This window comes from Crinia signifera, chromosome 4 (assembly GCF_055691185.1).
Source record: "Crinia signifera chromosome 4, ASM5569118v1, whole genome shotgun sequence".
Taxonomy (NCBI): domain Eukaryota; kingdom Metazoa; phylum Chordata; class Amphibia; order Anura; family Myobatrachidae; genus Crinia; species Crinia signifera.
The window spans coordinates 230895809-230910073 of record NC_139220.1 but is presented as its reverse complement, the minus strand read 5'-3'; the positions used below and the strand labels follow the sequence as shown (position 1 = coordinate 230910073).

The window sequence follows — 14265 nt, the reverse complement described above, 5'->3', positions numbered from 1 at the left end:
AGGGATCAGGGAAGCTGGGGGCAGCTGCTGGGGACATGGGGGGGATCTGCAGTGGGCAGCGGAGGGCACCGTCAGAGTGGGGAGTGCGAGCGTCTCGTGCCTCCTTCTGGTGGCTGCTGGCAGTTGGCGACGGGAGCTGCTCCATCTGTAGATATGGAGAGGTCTAACATGGGATGCCTCTGGCCATGTAGAAGATTCATTAGTAATGGACCAGATCTATTGCCAAATTTATAAAACCATCAGTCTTTGTGGAAAGAGGAGTTATGTACCATTATTTATTGAAAGGCAGTTGTTAAAATATGCTGAGCTTGAATAAATGCTTGTGACATTCATTTTGTAGTTGAAGTAGTATAAGAAAGAATATTCCTCCGAAAAACAGCTTTGGAAGTCTGCCAGAAAAACAAAGGATCGTTGTTGGCCGTCGATAAGTTATTTAAGTGGTATTCCTCCCAAGCTGCCTCAAGTTTTTGTTTAAATTTTAAAGACTGTGACAATGCTGCAGGGAATCTCCAAGAACAACAATGCTTCTTTCAGTATCTACTCTTAAACTAAACCATAACATGGCGTGATTTAATAGTTCAATAGGTTCCATTTGAATTTTATGGAATTTTGGCAATAGATCGGTAGAACACAACACATCTATTCTAAACAATGCTCCATAAGCCGCAGATAAACAGGAAACGTCTGTCATTTGGATGATAATGGCGCCATATATCTAATAAACGTAGTTGAAAGTTGCTTGTCCAGCTGTGTAGCAGAGGTCAATTTAAAATGACCTGCTACGATCATAGATATATTCATATATGGGGTCAATTTTGCCACAAGTATTTAGAAAAAAGGGTTTGGAGTAATTGTTCAGAGCATAAACATTGTACAAAAAGTATTGTGTTTTCCAAAAGATATTTCCCACAATAAAAATCTACCTTCTGGGTCAACCACCGTTGATATGATATCTACATTATTATGTTGTTTTACAAGAATGATAACCCCTCTTGCTTTGGAATTAAATGGTGCTAAGGTCATAGTTTTCCATTTAAACATAAGTTTAACTGTTTATGCAACCGTCAGGTGTGTTTCTTGTAAAAAAATAAAATAAAAGAAGGATATCTATATGCAGTTTGTTAGCAAAGATCGACACCTTTTTCTTTTTGGAGAAGGAGTTAATTCTGCCAATATTTCATGAACTTCGTTCCAAGGTAGTTATTCAATATCTAAAGGGAGTGGCAAAGCACCAGTAGCATATTTATCAAACAAGAAACCATAAGATTAAAATACTTTACATGAAAACATACGGTTGATACAATTGCAGCCTATAGAAGGGGAGGGGAAGGTAAGCATACAACAGGGAGAATAGAAGTATCAGTAACAAAATTACAAACACATCAAAGATTTCCATTTTCCATACAGATGCATACAGTGCTTCAATCATTAGCACCTCTACAACAAACTTTTGTTAACTATGAAATTCATTTTTTTTTATAGATTTATAAGTCATGTGGGTGTAGAGACAGGCTCCTCACCTAATGGCTGATATCCAGCAATAAGTAAGAGTATTCTGGGACGCCATAGAAATAAACGTCATGGTAATTTGAAAATGCTCCAGGAAATACCGTAACAGACGACAAAATAATAGTTCCTGAAGATCATGTAATAGGACCATAAGATTAAAACTTGAACTAACAGATGGGTGACTCCAATTGCATTATAGCAATGAGATAGAGCTGTTAGTAATACAGCTCAAACTACTATAAGTAGTGATGATTGCTCTTGTACGTTCTTCAAACTGTAGGATCTCGAGAAGCATCTGAGGATTCACCCTCTTGATATTATTGGCGTTGTCTACTTTGTCAATATCCGCGTAAGAGTTTTTGTTGTAGATACGCAGGCAGGCAGGCAGGGTATAGAAGTGTAAACTTCTTCTCTATTTTTAACAGGTGGGCACACAGCAGGGATAATTCCTTCACAGCATTGGTTAATTCCACAGAATAATATTGGAAAAGAGATTGTGTTTTTTTCCAGAGGAAACCACAGCATCTAAGGGACAATTTCCATAATACATTTTATGCAGGTAGTTCAGGCACCGAAATAAAACAATTTGTGGTTTCGAATCAGAATGGTAATGCTGTGGGCCCACTCAATGTCAGGCAAAGTAGATTTGAGAAAATCATGGAGCTCTGTCCCTTTAAGTTATTCTGGCTGGCCGACAATGCGTAGGTTGTATCTACGTGATCTAAAAACAAATGATAGATTATTCGTGGCACAATGCTGCCCTAATTCCTATTTCCTGAAGTTACACCTTTACTTCAAATCATACAGATAGAAAAAAACGGAATATGGATGAAAGCGGCAAAGAATACTTATAACTTTAGTGCTATTAGCAAGCTTTCTGAATAATTTTGGCTACTGAATTTGAGACTCTGTCTGCCTGTCTGTCTATCTATCTTAGCATTACTGCCTCATATCAATGAGGCCATAGGTTTGAGTCTGATTATGGCCCTAAGTGTGTGCAGTGTATATACAGGTCGAGTATCCCGTATCCGAATATCCGTTATCCGAATTATTCCGAAATACGGACATTCCAGAAAGTGAAAAAAAATATTTTTTTTGCTAAAAACTCACTGGGGACATTTGTAACAGCATCACTGGGGACATGATATGTAACTGGCACTATATATGTGAAAGACAATGATTGCTTGGCATTCAAATTCAGTGCTGAGATAGTACACACATTTTGTTTCACGTTTTGAAACCTTGTTTTTTGAACAATTAAAATATATTTGTGTGTATTTTATGTGGTAATAAAATATATTTGTGTGTATATTATGTGTTTATACAGCATAAATGCAAGATACTTCAAAATACATCATTGAAATATTAAAATATTCCGAAATACGGAATAATCCATTATCCAAAATTCTCCTGGTCCCGAGCATTTTGGATAAGGGATACTCAACCTGTATTCACCATGTGCTTGTGTGGGTTTCTTTTCGGTTTCCTCCCACAATCCAAAAATATAATGGTAGATTAGTTGGTACCCCCTTCCCCCACAAAAAAAACCCTAGTGTGTGTGTGTATATACATATGTTTAATGCTGACTAGATAGGCCAAGTGGTTCTATGTTTTTATCTATCTATCTATCTATCTATCTATCTATCTATCTATCTATCTATGTACCGTACCTATCTATCTATTTAGAAAACAATTACCATGCATATATTTCTATCCAATAAATAAAACTGAGGTCAGTGTTCACTAGCTAGCCAAGCTGGTTATGGACATCATTGATGTAATTTGCTTTATTTAAGCAATGAAGTGTAACTTTCAACTTCTTTCTATTAGTAAAGGTGTAAATGAATGTCATCCTGTAGTGCTGTGTTAATGTGGTATTATCCCATACCCCAAGGTGCAATAAATATATCCTGAATGCATTATAGCAAAGTGAAGTTTTATAGAATAACATCCATGAAGGAAGCACTCTGTATGGCCATGTGGTGAGGCTGCCGCACTGAACCCTTATTGTAAGACTGCTATGTGCTACGTGTGCTGACTGTACTAAAAAAAGAACATAAATCTAGGTAAATAAAAACACGCACAAGCTAAGGAAAGCTACACAAACATAGGATGTACTGAGCTCGCGACAGCATTGCAAACAATGAGCTTCACAAATTACAGCTCAACTGTTTTCACTGACTTTTAAGACTGTACTATTACATGGTGTAAAACGCTAGCAATAAATTACTAGATTCCCCCCCCCCCCATGAATGCTGCCCTTCATTAGCTACTACAAACTAGCAGTCTTGTACTTAAATCTTTGCAGTCTATATATGATTCTAATTCCATGTATAGGGGAGTATTCTATTAGATGCAGTAAATAACTGCAGATAAAAGGGGTATGGATCATTCGGTCGACCCAAGAAAGGTCGAGACTCCTTAGGTCGACACCAGAAGGTCGACAGGGACTGAAGTTCGACAGGGTCCTTAATTCGATCGGCTGAAGGTCTACAATGCAGAAGGTCAACACATATTTTTTTTTTAGGCATCTAAATCTAGACGTCTAGTTCTGGACACGGTCTAAGTGTACGGCAGCCCTTTGCATCGTGCTCCAGGCACGATTCCTGGCTACACTCGGCACACTATTCTATTCTCCCTCCATACCTAGTAGATGGTAGGGCATGAACTCCCACCTGTTCTGGAACCACAGTGGGGAAAAAAAAATCAAAAACCCTGTGTCATCCTTCTTCATTGTCAACCATCCGCTGGTCAACCTAAGGACCCTGTCATCTTCAGTCCCTGTTGACCTTATGCCTGTCGACCTTCTGCCTGTTGACCTTCTGCCTGTTGACCTTCTGCCTGTTGACCTTCTGCCTGTCAACCTAAGGAGTGTCGACCTTTCTTGTGCCAACCTAACGACCGCAACCCAGATAAAAGTACTCCAGGGGGCTATCCTATTAGCCCTGATTGTCAATAGTTATTGAGGATTAGGAGGCGCAGTATCCCTGACAACAAGCCCCATTAGGCAGAGTTTTTCAGCAATAACACATGGGTTTGGATCTTACCCCTGATGCCATGTGTTATCATCTGTAAATTGATCATCTGGTGCACAGTAAAAACACGCTGGAATTGGATAGCCTGATAATATCATCAAAAAATTGTCTGCAGTAGATTTCGCTGGCAACAGGAATCTGTCCGTATTAAGTCAAGTCAAGTCAAGTCAAATTTATTGTCATCAGCAGCGGGAGAAAACTCTCTCTGCAGACGAAATTGTGTAATACATAAATACCAGTACAATAAAAGCAATATCCGCATAATACATATAAAAAGGGAAGAAAAATACGTAAGGGATATATAAAATCAAACATCACTTCAAGCATTCAACATACGCACTGCTGATGGAAGGAAACTATTGTGCAAACGGCTTGTACGTGCCCTCATGGTTCTGAACCTTTTTAGCGAAGGTCATTTCTCGAATGAACTAAAAAACGGGTGACTGGAATCGGCTCAAATATTTTTGGTACGCTTTAAAATTCTAGAATTATAGAGCTCCAGTATGGTTGGCAGTTGCACTCCTATGATTTTACCTGCGGCCTTTACAATACGTTCTAATTTTGAGCGTTCCCTAACCATGCAATTGCCAAACCAAACGATAATGCCGAAGGTCAGAATACTTTCTATCGAACATCTATAGAAGTTTGTCATGGTGGGCTTGCTCACACCGGCCGCTTTTAAACGCCTCAGAAAAAAGAGACGCTGTTGGGATTTTTTTGTTTGAGTGAGAACATTGCCAGACCATGACAAATTGGCTGAGACCAAGTCTCATGCTCAACTCAACTATTATAGTCAATTTGTACTATGATTTACTTTAGCTGAGCTGCAACATACTGCATAAAAGACAGTTAAACCACAAACTATAAATTAGGCCGATATCTGGGCAATTCCCCATTATGCTAATGACTCTATGAGTCTAGGGATGGTGGAATGGGGTTCCTTGATTCTGACCAAAAATGATTGGGATTGGCGAGTCTGGGATTTTTAATGTTTTTTATTGCTGATTCTCCAACGGATCACCAATCATCATTGTCTACCAATCGTATTTGACAGAACAAGTAATTAGGCTGTAGATGTATGGTATGCGCGGGTTACAGATTACAAGATAACAAGTAGCTTTTATCCTGGAATACAAAACCCTTTTTTAGGTAGCTTCAAATATTTTCTATACATTGGAAGAACATTGATCTTCATTTGATTCATCTATGAGATATTTCCCCTTTTAATCCCTCATAAATGACATTATTTAACAAATGATGTCCCCTAATAAGTTTGGTAATGTACAGTATAGGGCAATATTAATTGTATACTTTGTTTGATAAGCAAACACATTGTGAGATATACATTACAGTAGAGTCCAGAAGTATATATAAAAATATACAAAGAAATGTGGGGTGTATGAAAATCCTGATTTTAGAGCTAATATATCCCTTAGTAATACATTTCTCTGTCAGTTCTTTGATTTTAAACATTACTGTATATTTGGCAGTGTGTTGAAGCTTAATGGACACTGTAACTTTTGGTATCAATATATTGTGTGTGTTTGTGGTAGAACATATTAAGGAACATTGAGTAATGCCAGGTTTTAAGGCAAAATACAAATCTGATGTGTCTCATGGGTTAGCACAGATCACTAAGTAGTTACTAAGCAAAACAAACAAGAATAACAACAAAAATACCAAACCCAAGTTATATTACAGTTTAGACTCCCGCATGAATATCATTGCCAATAGCCTCGTTACTTGCAGAATGTAGACTGCAAACATGTGTAATAATGTAGATGCCCACGAAAATTACTGTTTTTTTTCTCTCCTTTTTTGTAGATTTTCTGTATAATAGTTATAGAGATTCCGATATTCACCCGGAATAACCTTTTGGTTAGGTTTCACCATTCATAAGTACCATCTGTGTTTCTGGGAAAGGAATTGTAAGGTCCAGATGGAATATTAAACTAACATTTAAATGCTTCTTCATACCTCGGGTAGGGTGGTCATTTTTTTTCTTTTCAGTGTTTATGTTCAATAGCTGTAAAGCAGTCATGTTCCTTATGGTAACTGTCCAGAAGTGCCAATTGCTGGTACTAATCAGCCTTATGTTGGAAATACAGTACATAGGGGTTTATTTCATAAGATGGGAGTTATATTGCAGATGTGATATTACTATGGACAACCAATCAGATTATAACTAAATGAAAAAGTAGAATCTGATTGGTAGCCCATAGCAACATCACATCTTCAGTAGAACTCCCATCTTAGTAAATAAACTCCATAGAGTTGGAATGACCCCTACGTGCCATTGAATATGGTTTAGGCAAAGGAAAAGGATAGATCCTTATGTTTAGGTGATAATCTGTTACTGGACTGATTTGTTCAGCTCTCCAGAAACTGTATTACTCATGTTAGCAAAACAAAATAAATAAAAAATCTCCTACAAGTTTGACATGTTGAACCAGTTAAAAGCTTTTCAATTTAAACTGAAAATCATAGTTGGGATATGTGCTAGACAAAGAATAAAAGAACATTTAATACAATTGGCTTCAACATGGCTTAAACCATTATGGATCTTTATCATATGACAATTGGCCTTATTTTGTTAGTAAAGAACAAATGGTCTGAATCCGATTAGTATGTAAATCCAATGGTTTAAGTAATATTCTGATGGTTGGCAATCTGCACATTTGCAGATCGCCAACTAACAGATGTTTGCATAGTAATGAGTTCTGTAATTACACTTGCACTGTCTGATAGCTGCAGCCTAACTGACAGACTGCAGCCGCTTTGGGTCGGGGAGGGGGGTGGTGCAGACAAGCAATTCCGATAACGATTTTCTGGGAAGGCAGTGGCCAGGGACTGCTTCTGGCTATGCAGATTTCCTGGCCTCATTTAAAAAGCTGCAGTTGCCAATCTGCATAACATGAAGGTTACTCAACTGGCCCATAGCCTCAAAGACATGGAAGCAGATCACACATGCATTCAGGAGCCATACATTTACACCAGATGCCTCCTGGTGTATGAGCATATGTTAGGATGCAGCAGTGATGCGAACTTTGTCCACATAAGAATCATGCCCAAAGTGATCATTTAATAAACTGGTTGGGCTGTAATTGATGCAGACCTTAAAGTACATTGGTCAAGCATTCTTCAAATGAGTACACTGAAAAAAACAATCACCTATATGCTGCATGGTGCAGAGATTTGTAGAGTGGTGCTGCAAGTCATGGGGTCGTGATGACATAGGTTCACCACGAATTGCTAGAAATCTTGTTGGCTGGGCTACTCTAATGAAGTTCATGAGTCTACCAGACATTCTGGGAGAATAGAAACGAATTAGGAAAGCTGGATGTGAAACCATATTTGTTGGCATAAACCATTGCGTTTCCTATCTGCCAAACGTTGCATTTTTTTAAAATTTCAGCCTCCAACCTGCCGAACTGTAAATCCTGTGGTTTGGATCTGAACACCAAATCTTATATGCGGTGGTTAGCAGGCCGCATACAAAACCACCCTTTAGTAAATCTTCCCCCTGGTGTTTCATATTTTCACAAGCTTAAATATAAATGATAAAAAACAGCCAAGCGCAGCTGTCTGATTAGGTTCAGTACTCAGGGCTGTAAGGAATCATATCTTTCCTCACCTTATTCCATTTCCATCCATGTGGAGTTCATTCTACAGTAGGTGTAAAACCTATAACATTTTACCACAATTTCTCTGTTTCATATTATCTTTTTTCTGAAACAATAGCTGTTGAACTAAAGTTCCCAGCATGCCCCGCAAGGTGCCTGCAAATGTAATACATATCCACTGGCAGAAAGTGCATGCTTGGGAAATTAGTTTATTGGTGTAAATTTAAAACACATGATGGGACTCCAGTCCAAAAATATGTCAACTGTTGATGCAGATCTTTACCCCTACTTATGGAAATACACAGCAATTGCTCTTTTCTGTCAACACTTGTAACACTTCAATAGCAAACCAAACTTTCTCCCCATGCCAGGCCCAGGCAGAAAGCTTCCTCACTTCTGCTAATGACCACCCCTCACCTCCCCCACACACATCACCCTCAGTGTCCTTGGCCACCTGAGCTCTTTACAACTATGTTGACTAGTGGGGACCGCTTGAGAAGCATTTTTTTTACCTCTAGTTGTCTGAGATTCATTATAAATGCGGCCTCCAAGGGAATGCAGTGGTAGGTTCTGTGCTTAAGGGGCATGGCCAGTCACCAAAAGGTGTGGTCAGCCACCCCAGAGGCGTAGCTAACCATTACAGAGTGCATTCTCTGGACTCTTTTATAAATATGTATAATGCATGCATGATCATGTACCAGAGTGATAATAGCAATGCATTGTAATAACACATCACCCTTGGAATGCAATATGACTTGTGATCAATAATGAAGCTGTATATACAGTATCTCTCTCTCTATATAAAATCTGTGGCCATGCTGTTTGGGCTAATCTCGAGAACTGCTGGATGGATTTTGATGAGGTTTTCAACGTTATATAGAGTATTTGCCAAGGAAAGTTTAGGCATATGAAAAATTGATCTATGACAAAAGGGATTTGAGCAGTGAAAAGTTTAGGAAAAGAGCAGAATGGTAGTTCTCTACAGTGCACACAAAGGCCAAGAGTGATCCTACAGTAGTTGTGGTCTCATAGAAGGTTTCAGACTTCAGGAAATCATCACAGCTTATCCTTCACATAGGTTCCCACCCGATCTCTCCTTAATGCTCTTTTTCACCTGCTTCTATGAGTCATCAGTAATAAAGTTTACCATGTGTGCCTCTGCCCCCTGCCTCCCCAATTGTGCCTCTGACACCCTCCCCATGAGAGCTTCTGACCCCCTCCCCATGACTGCTTCTGCATCCTACCATCTCCTACCATGTGCACCTATCATCTCCCCTCTTTATGTATACCTAGGCATCCTGCCTAACCAAGTTTGCTTCTGCCCCCCTCCCCCATCCACATCAGCTTCTGACCCTCTTCCCCATGAATGCCTATGCCCCTGCCCCCCTATGTGCACCTATTATCTCCCCTCTTTATATATACCTAGGCGTCCTGCCTGACCAAGCTTGCTTCTGTCCCCCCCATCCACATCAGCCACTGACCCTCTTCCCCATGAATGCCTATGCCCCCTGCCCCCCTATGTGCACCTATTATCTCCCATTGCAATATGTTCCCCTGCCTCATGTACGCATTAATGAACCTGCCCACTGCCTTGACCCCCTCTCTCTATGAATACCTCTGCCTTCGACCTCCACATGTGCCATATTTCCCCTCCCGATATTTGCTTCTGACCTCCCCCAAGCATCCCCCTCCCCTCCCAATGTAAATATTGTATTAGTTTTATGCCAGAATTGAAAATGATTAAAACCAAAGTTTAACTTTAACTCCTCATCCCTGATTAATTCCACATCCCTCATTGCCCAATGCGAATCACTACAATGTCTTGTGGACACACATCTGGGATCACATTTAGTATCTTTGTGGATTTTTTTGTTATTACATATTAAATAGAATGTTTCAAGGTTTAATATCTTCGGATTTGAACATTGCATCCCAGCGAAAATAGTGAGTAGCACTATAGACGGCAGATGTTAATGTTTAGCCATTGCATGCAGAATTTGTGTACTGTACCTATAACTATTTTGCAGGCATATCAAAATCTGATTTTAGCATTTTTCTGTTGATACTAGTTCACATTTCAATGTGACAGGCCAGTCACAAAACTTGCTATCAAAGCTAAGTTCACTGTTATACATCCATGAACAAAACACGAGAACTAGTTTGGCCTATAAAATGGATTTGTACTCTTTGTAGGTATCGGGTAATCTTACCTAAACTTATTCCCATGAAAGACTTCTATGTATATCTACTGTGTGCTTCAGGGGTCTCAAGTATTTCTTTCTTATCATGTTTTTTTGTGGCCTTTATAACCTTTGTTCGTTTTCCGGTAGCTGCGTCCACCAATTATCTTTATAATGAATGTTTAAAATAATAATGTTACCGTGTGAGAGTAGTGATAATTCTCTGATACAGTCCTGGTCACATAAATAGCATTTAACAAGTAGCTGTTACTCCTACATTGCCCTTTTACTTTATCGGTTAACATTTATAAACATTAGAACTAGATAGTTAATCATAGTTCACTTAAACATACAGATAAAAAATGCTAATACCTGAATGACTGAGAGGCGCTTATGTGTTCATTAAGTATAAAACAGCATGGTCAGGGTCTTTTAAAATAGTTGGGCTGCCTTGGTTTCCTCTAAATATGATTAGCACGGATTCAAGAAGAAGCTTTAGTGACTTTCAGAGATAGTTAAGTTGCGGTGTGTTTGGAAGGGGCATCAGTGATGAAGACAGCTCGACTTGCTAGCTAAATGATGTTGGCATGGAAAACCAGCAGAAGAAAACATGAATCTAAATGGTTTAGCAAGTGAAGATCAATTAACTGCACATTTCAACCTGTGTTATGCGCAGACCTCCAGACCAGGATATGTTTGTTGGGTTAAAGCACATAAGCCTTCTTCTTACCTAGTAATAAAGACCAGGTGAGAAGACCATAAAGACAGTAGTTGACTGAGGATTAGAAGGATGCGATGTTGTCTTATGAATCCTTCTTCATTCTCTTCTAGACAAATGGATAAGAGCAGTTACCATACTAGTCTAAACATTTCTACAGCTCTGAGAGTGCTTATTTCCAGTAGTGAAGATGGTTCTGTGATGCTGTTGAGAACATTTTCCAGGTTTAGGTTCAATCATTCCATATGAAGAGAAGGTCAATGCCAGTCACCACCTAATGGTGGTGGTATATACACCCAAGTTGCAGATTTGTTCTTACTAAAGGAATGAATGTCTTTTAGAATGACAATGCCACCATCAACCTAGCACAAGTGATCACTCAATGATTTGTTGAGAATGACATTGATGTTATTAGAGGTTATGACTGCTCAGTCACCACATCTAAGACCATTCGAAATAGGGGATTACCCATCGCCTTCATGTCAGAGTAGTTGTCACAGTGTAGTACTAACATAGGGCAACAGCCAATATCTGCCAGCTGTTTCTCCTTCAGGTCAGAGGCCAGAACTATAGGTAGTTGCACACGAGGATTATTAAAAACATTGGATAATACAAATTATGTTTCTCATTCTGAACCAGGTTCACATTTTATAGTCAGATATAAATGCGATTATCCGCCTGTATTCACAGTTGGCTGCCTCTATGAGACTGCAATACCCCCATCTCTCCCAGCTATCGCTATAAGTTCAGACACGCAAACCTTACCTACTGTAGATGAAATCAGTCAGTTGTTTGCATTCACACAGCTCTGATCAGCTTGTACAGTAATTCCACCTATACGTCCACAACATGCCCATGAAATATTTGCCCTACATGTCAGTGGCCAGTTGCTGCACATTTACACTCTCTAAGTGGCAAGTAGATATGCAGCTCAGATGCGCACTGCATGCAACTCTAAATCAGACTATCTGTGTTTTAGGCACCCCTTAGTTATATAGGCCCTAGACAATTGCCTAGTTTTCATGATGATGACTTTATATTGGTGTTTCCACTTTTGTGATGCACGTGTACAATATCAGCCTAGAGTTTTAGGCCAGATCTTCCTACATACACTGGGAATGTTCTCTTGATTACATGCTGAAGTGGGCAGTATGGGGAATACAAGACATGTGATACAAGTGAAGATCACAGGTGTGCGTAGGGAGGGTGCCTGGTGTGCCCAGGCACACCCTAATGTCTGTCACCTTCCTTACAATCACCTTCTGCAGTGATCATGAGTAATGCCACCCCCTACTTCCGGTCTCAGTAAGGACAGTGTTACTTGCCAGGTGCCACTTTGTGATGTGGTCAGGGGTATCGTAGCTATTACTGTATGTGAGTGCTATGGGGCAGGCAGGCAGCTGGGGGGCAGGTAGGCAGCTGCGGGAGGTGAGTGGGGTAGAGGTACCGTCCCTTTATGTGGGGAGCTGGGGAGGGAAGTGTTGGATGTTGGGTTCTGGCAGTGTGGGGGCTCTCCCTGGCTGCAGCTATACTGACAGGAGATATCTCTCCAACCACTGTTATGTATGTTTTATTATAAGGTTGGGGTCGAGGGAAATGGTGTGGGTTCGGATATGGAGCCTTCAGAGATTTCAGTGTACTGGGCCCCAAGATTTCTATTGCCAGTCCTGGGTCTATCTATCTATCTATATATCTATCTATATCATTTTTTGGTAGTGCGCACCCTAATGAACTGTGCTGCGCATGCCAAAGGTGAAGATACAGTAAGTCAAATCTGAGGTATGAAGTGTATTTTAATTTCTTGCTACTCTGTACTGTTGGAACTTAATGCTTTAAATGTATGGACATCACACACCAGCAAATCAAGCCAATTTATTTTTAAAGTTAATTTATTCATTTAGCATAAGCATATTTCATTTCTCTTAAAATCTATCTCTGGAGAAGTGGTCAACCTGGTATGATGCTTACCTAGTGTGCCATTTATACAGCAGCATTGCAGAGCCTTACAGAGCACAACATTCAGATGCCAAACCCTGTTTGCCAATGTCAGTGATTGTTTGCCTCATACATTGCCAAGATTCCACTATTCAAAATTCACATGTGCAGTAGCCCAGATGTTGGCAGAGGCATGGAAATTGTGTTGCTCTCTCCCTTTATAGTGTATGTTGTTTGGCAATGCTTGTCGTGCTATAGTTACAGGGGATATCTTGTTCAAATGCAGAAATCTTATTTTAAGTGATTAATAGTATGTACAACAGAAAATATTTGTAATTGAATATCTCAACAATAAACTTTTTAATGCAGTTAGTAAGGGTAATGCACCACACACACGAGGCAAATGTAGTCCTATTTCTATGAGATCTGACTAGATCGCTTAGAAATTAAGCACCGATCGCCTCATTTGTAGCCCCCCCCCCCCGCAACGGTGATGTTCGGTCATGGGCGTCGCCAACGCCGGGCTAGATTTATACTGCCTGTAGTATAAATCTATCTAATCATTATAAGTGTTCTCTCACCAGAGAACACTGGTCATGCCAGATCGCTGATCACACATCACTGGTGCATCACAAGGTGCTGAGCAATCTGTGGTAAGCAGTATCGCTCAGCACGGAGGCTTCCTCGCCCCGTGTGTATGGGGTATAACTTTTTATTGAAGATTTAAAGACCTATACAATGCTTTGTTACACAGAAATAATCAACTTCCTGGGACACTTTGTCCATAATATACGTTTTATACAGATGAATAATGGTGGTTAGTTATGATTTGATTCATCCAAGGACCATATGAGTTTTCTCCCTGTGTTTGCATGGGTTTCCTTCCAGAGGCCAAATATTACTGGTATATTAATGGGCTACTGACTAAAATGGATCCTTTTATAAGAATTTAGGGGTACTGTAACTTTAGATTATTTTTATTTTCAGGGGATTTTCTGTCCAATTTAAAAATCAGGTATTTACTAAAGTAAAAATAAACTGAAAATTGGCTCAAATGTACCAGAAAATAGACTTTAGACTGAAATAGAACACAAAACATCAGTACTTTAACATAGAGTTCTATAGAAAGTTCTTATTTACTAGCAAAATTGATTCAGAATTGACCCAAAATCACTAGAATGAATAAACCTTTAAATAAAAATTTGACAGAGATCTGTTTGATTTCTAAACCATATGGAATTGTCTGCTACCTCCAAAATGATGCC

General features: G+C 39.5%; 1 protein-coding gene across 4 annotated transcripts in view; it reads left to right on the top strand.

Annotated features, from left to right (window-relative positions):
* FBN1 (fibrillin 1) overlaps positions 1-14265 on the top strand; it is a 228663-nt gene that overhangs the window by 88005 nt on the left and 126393 nt on the right. The window lies entirely within an intron of this gene.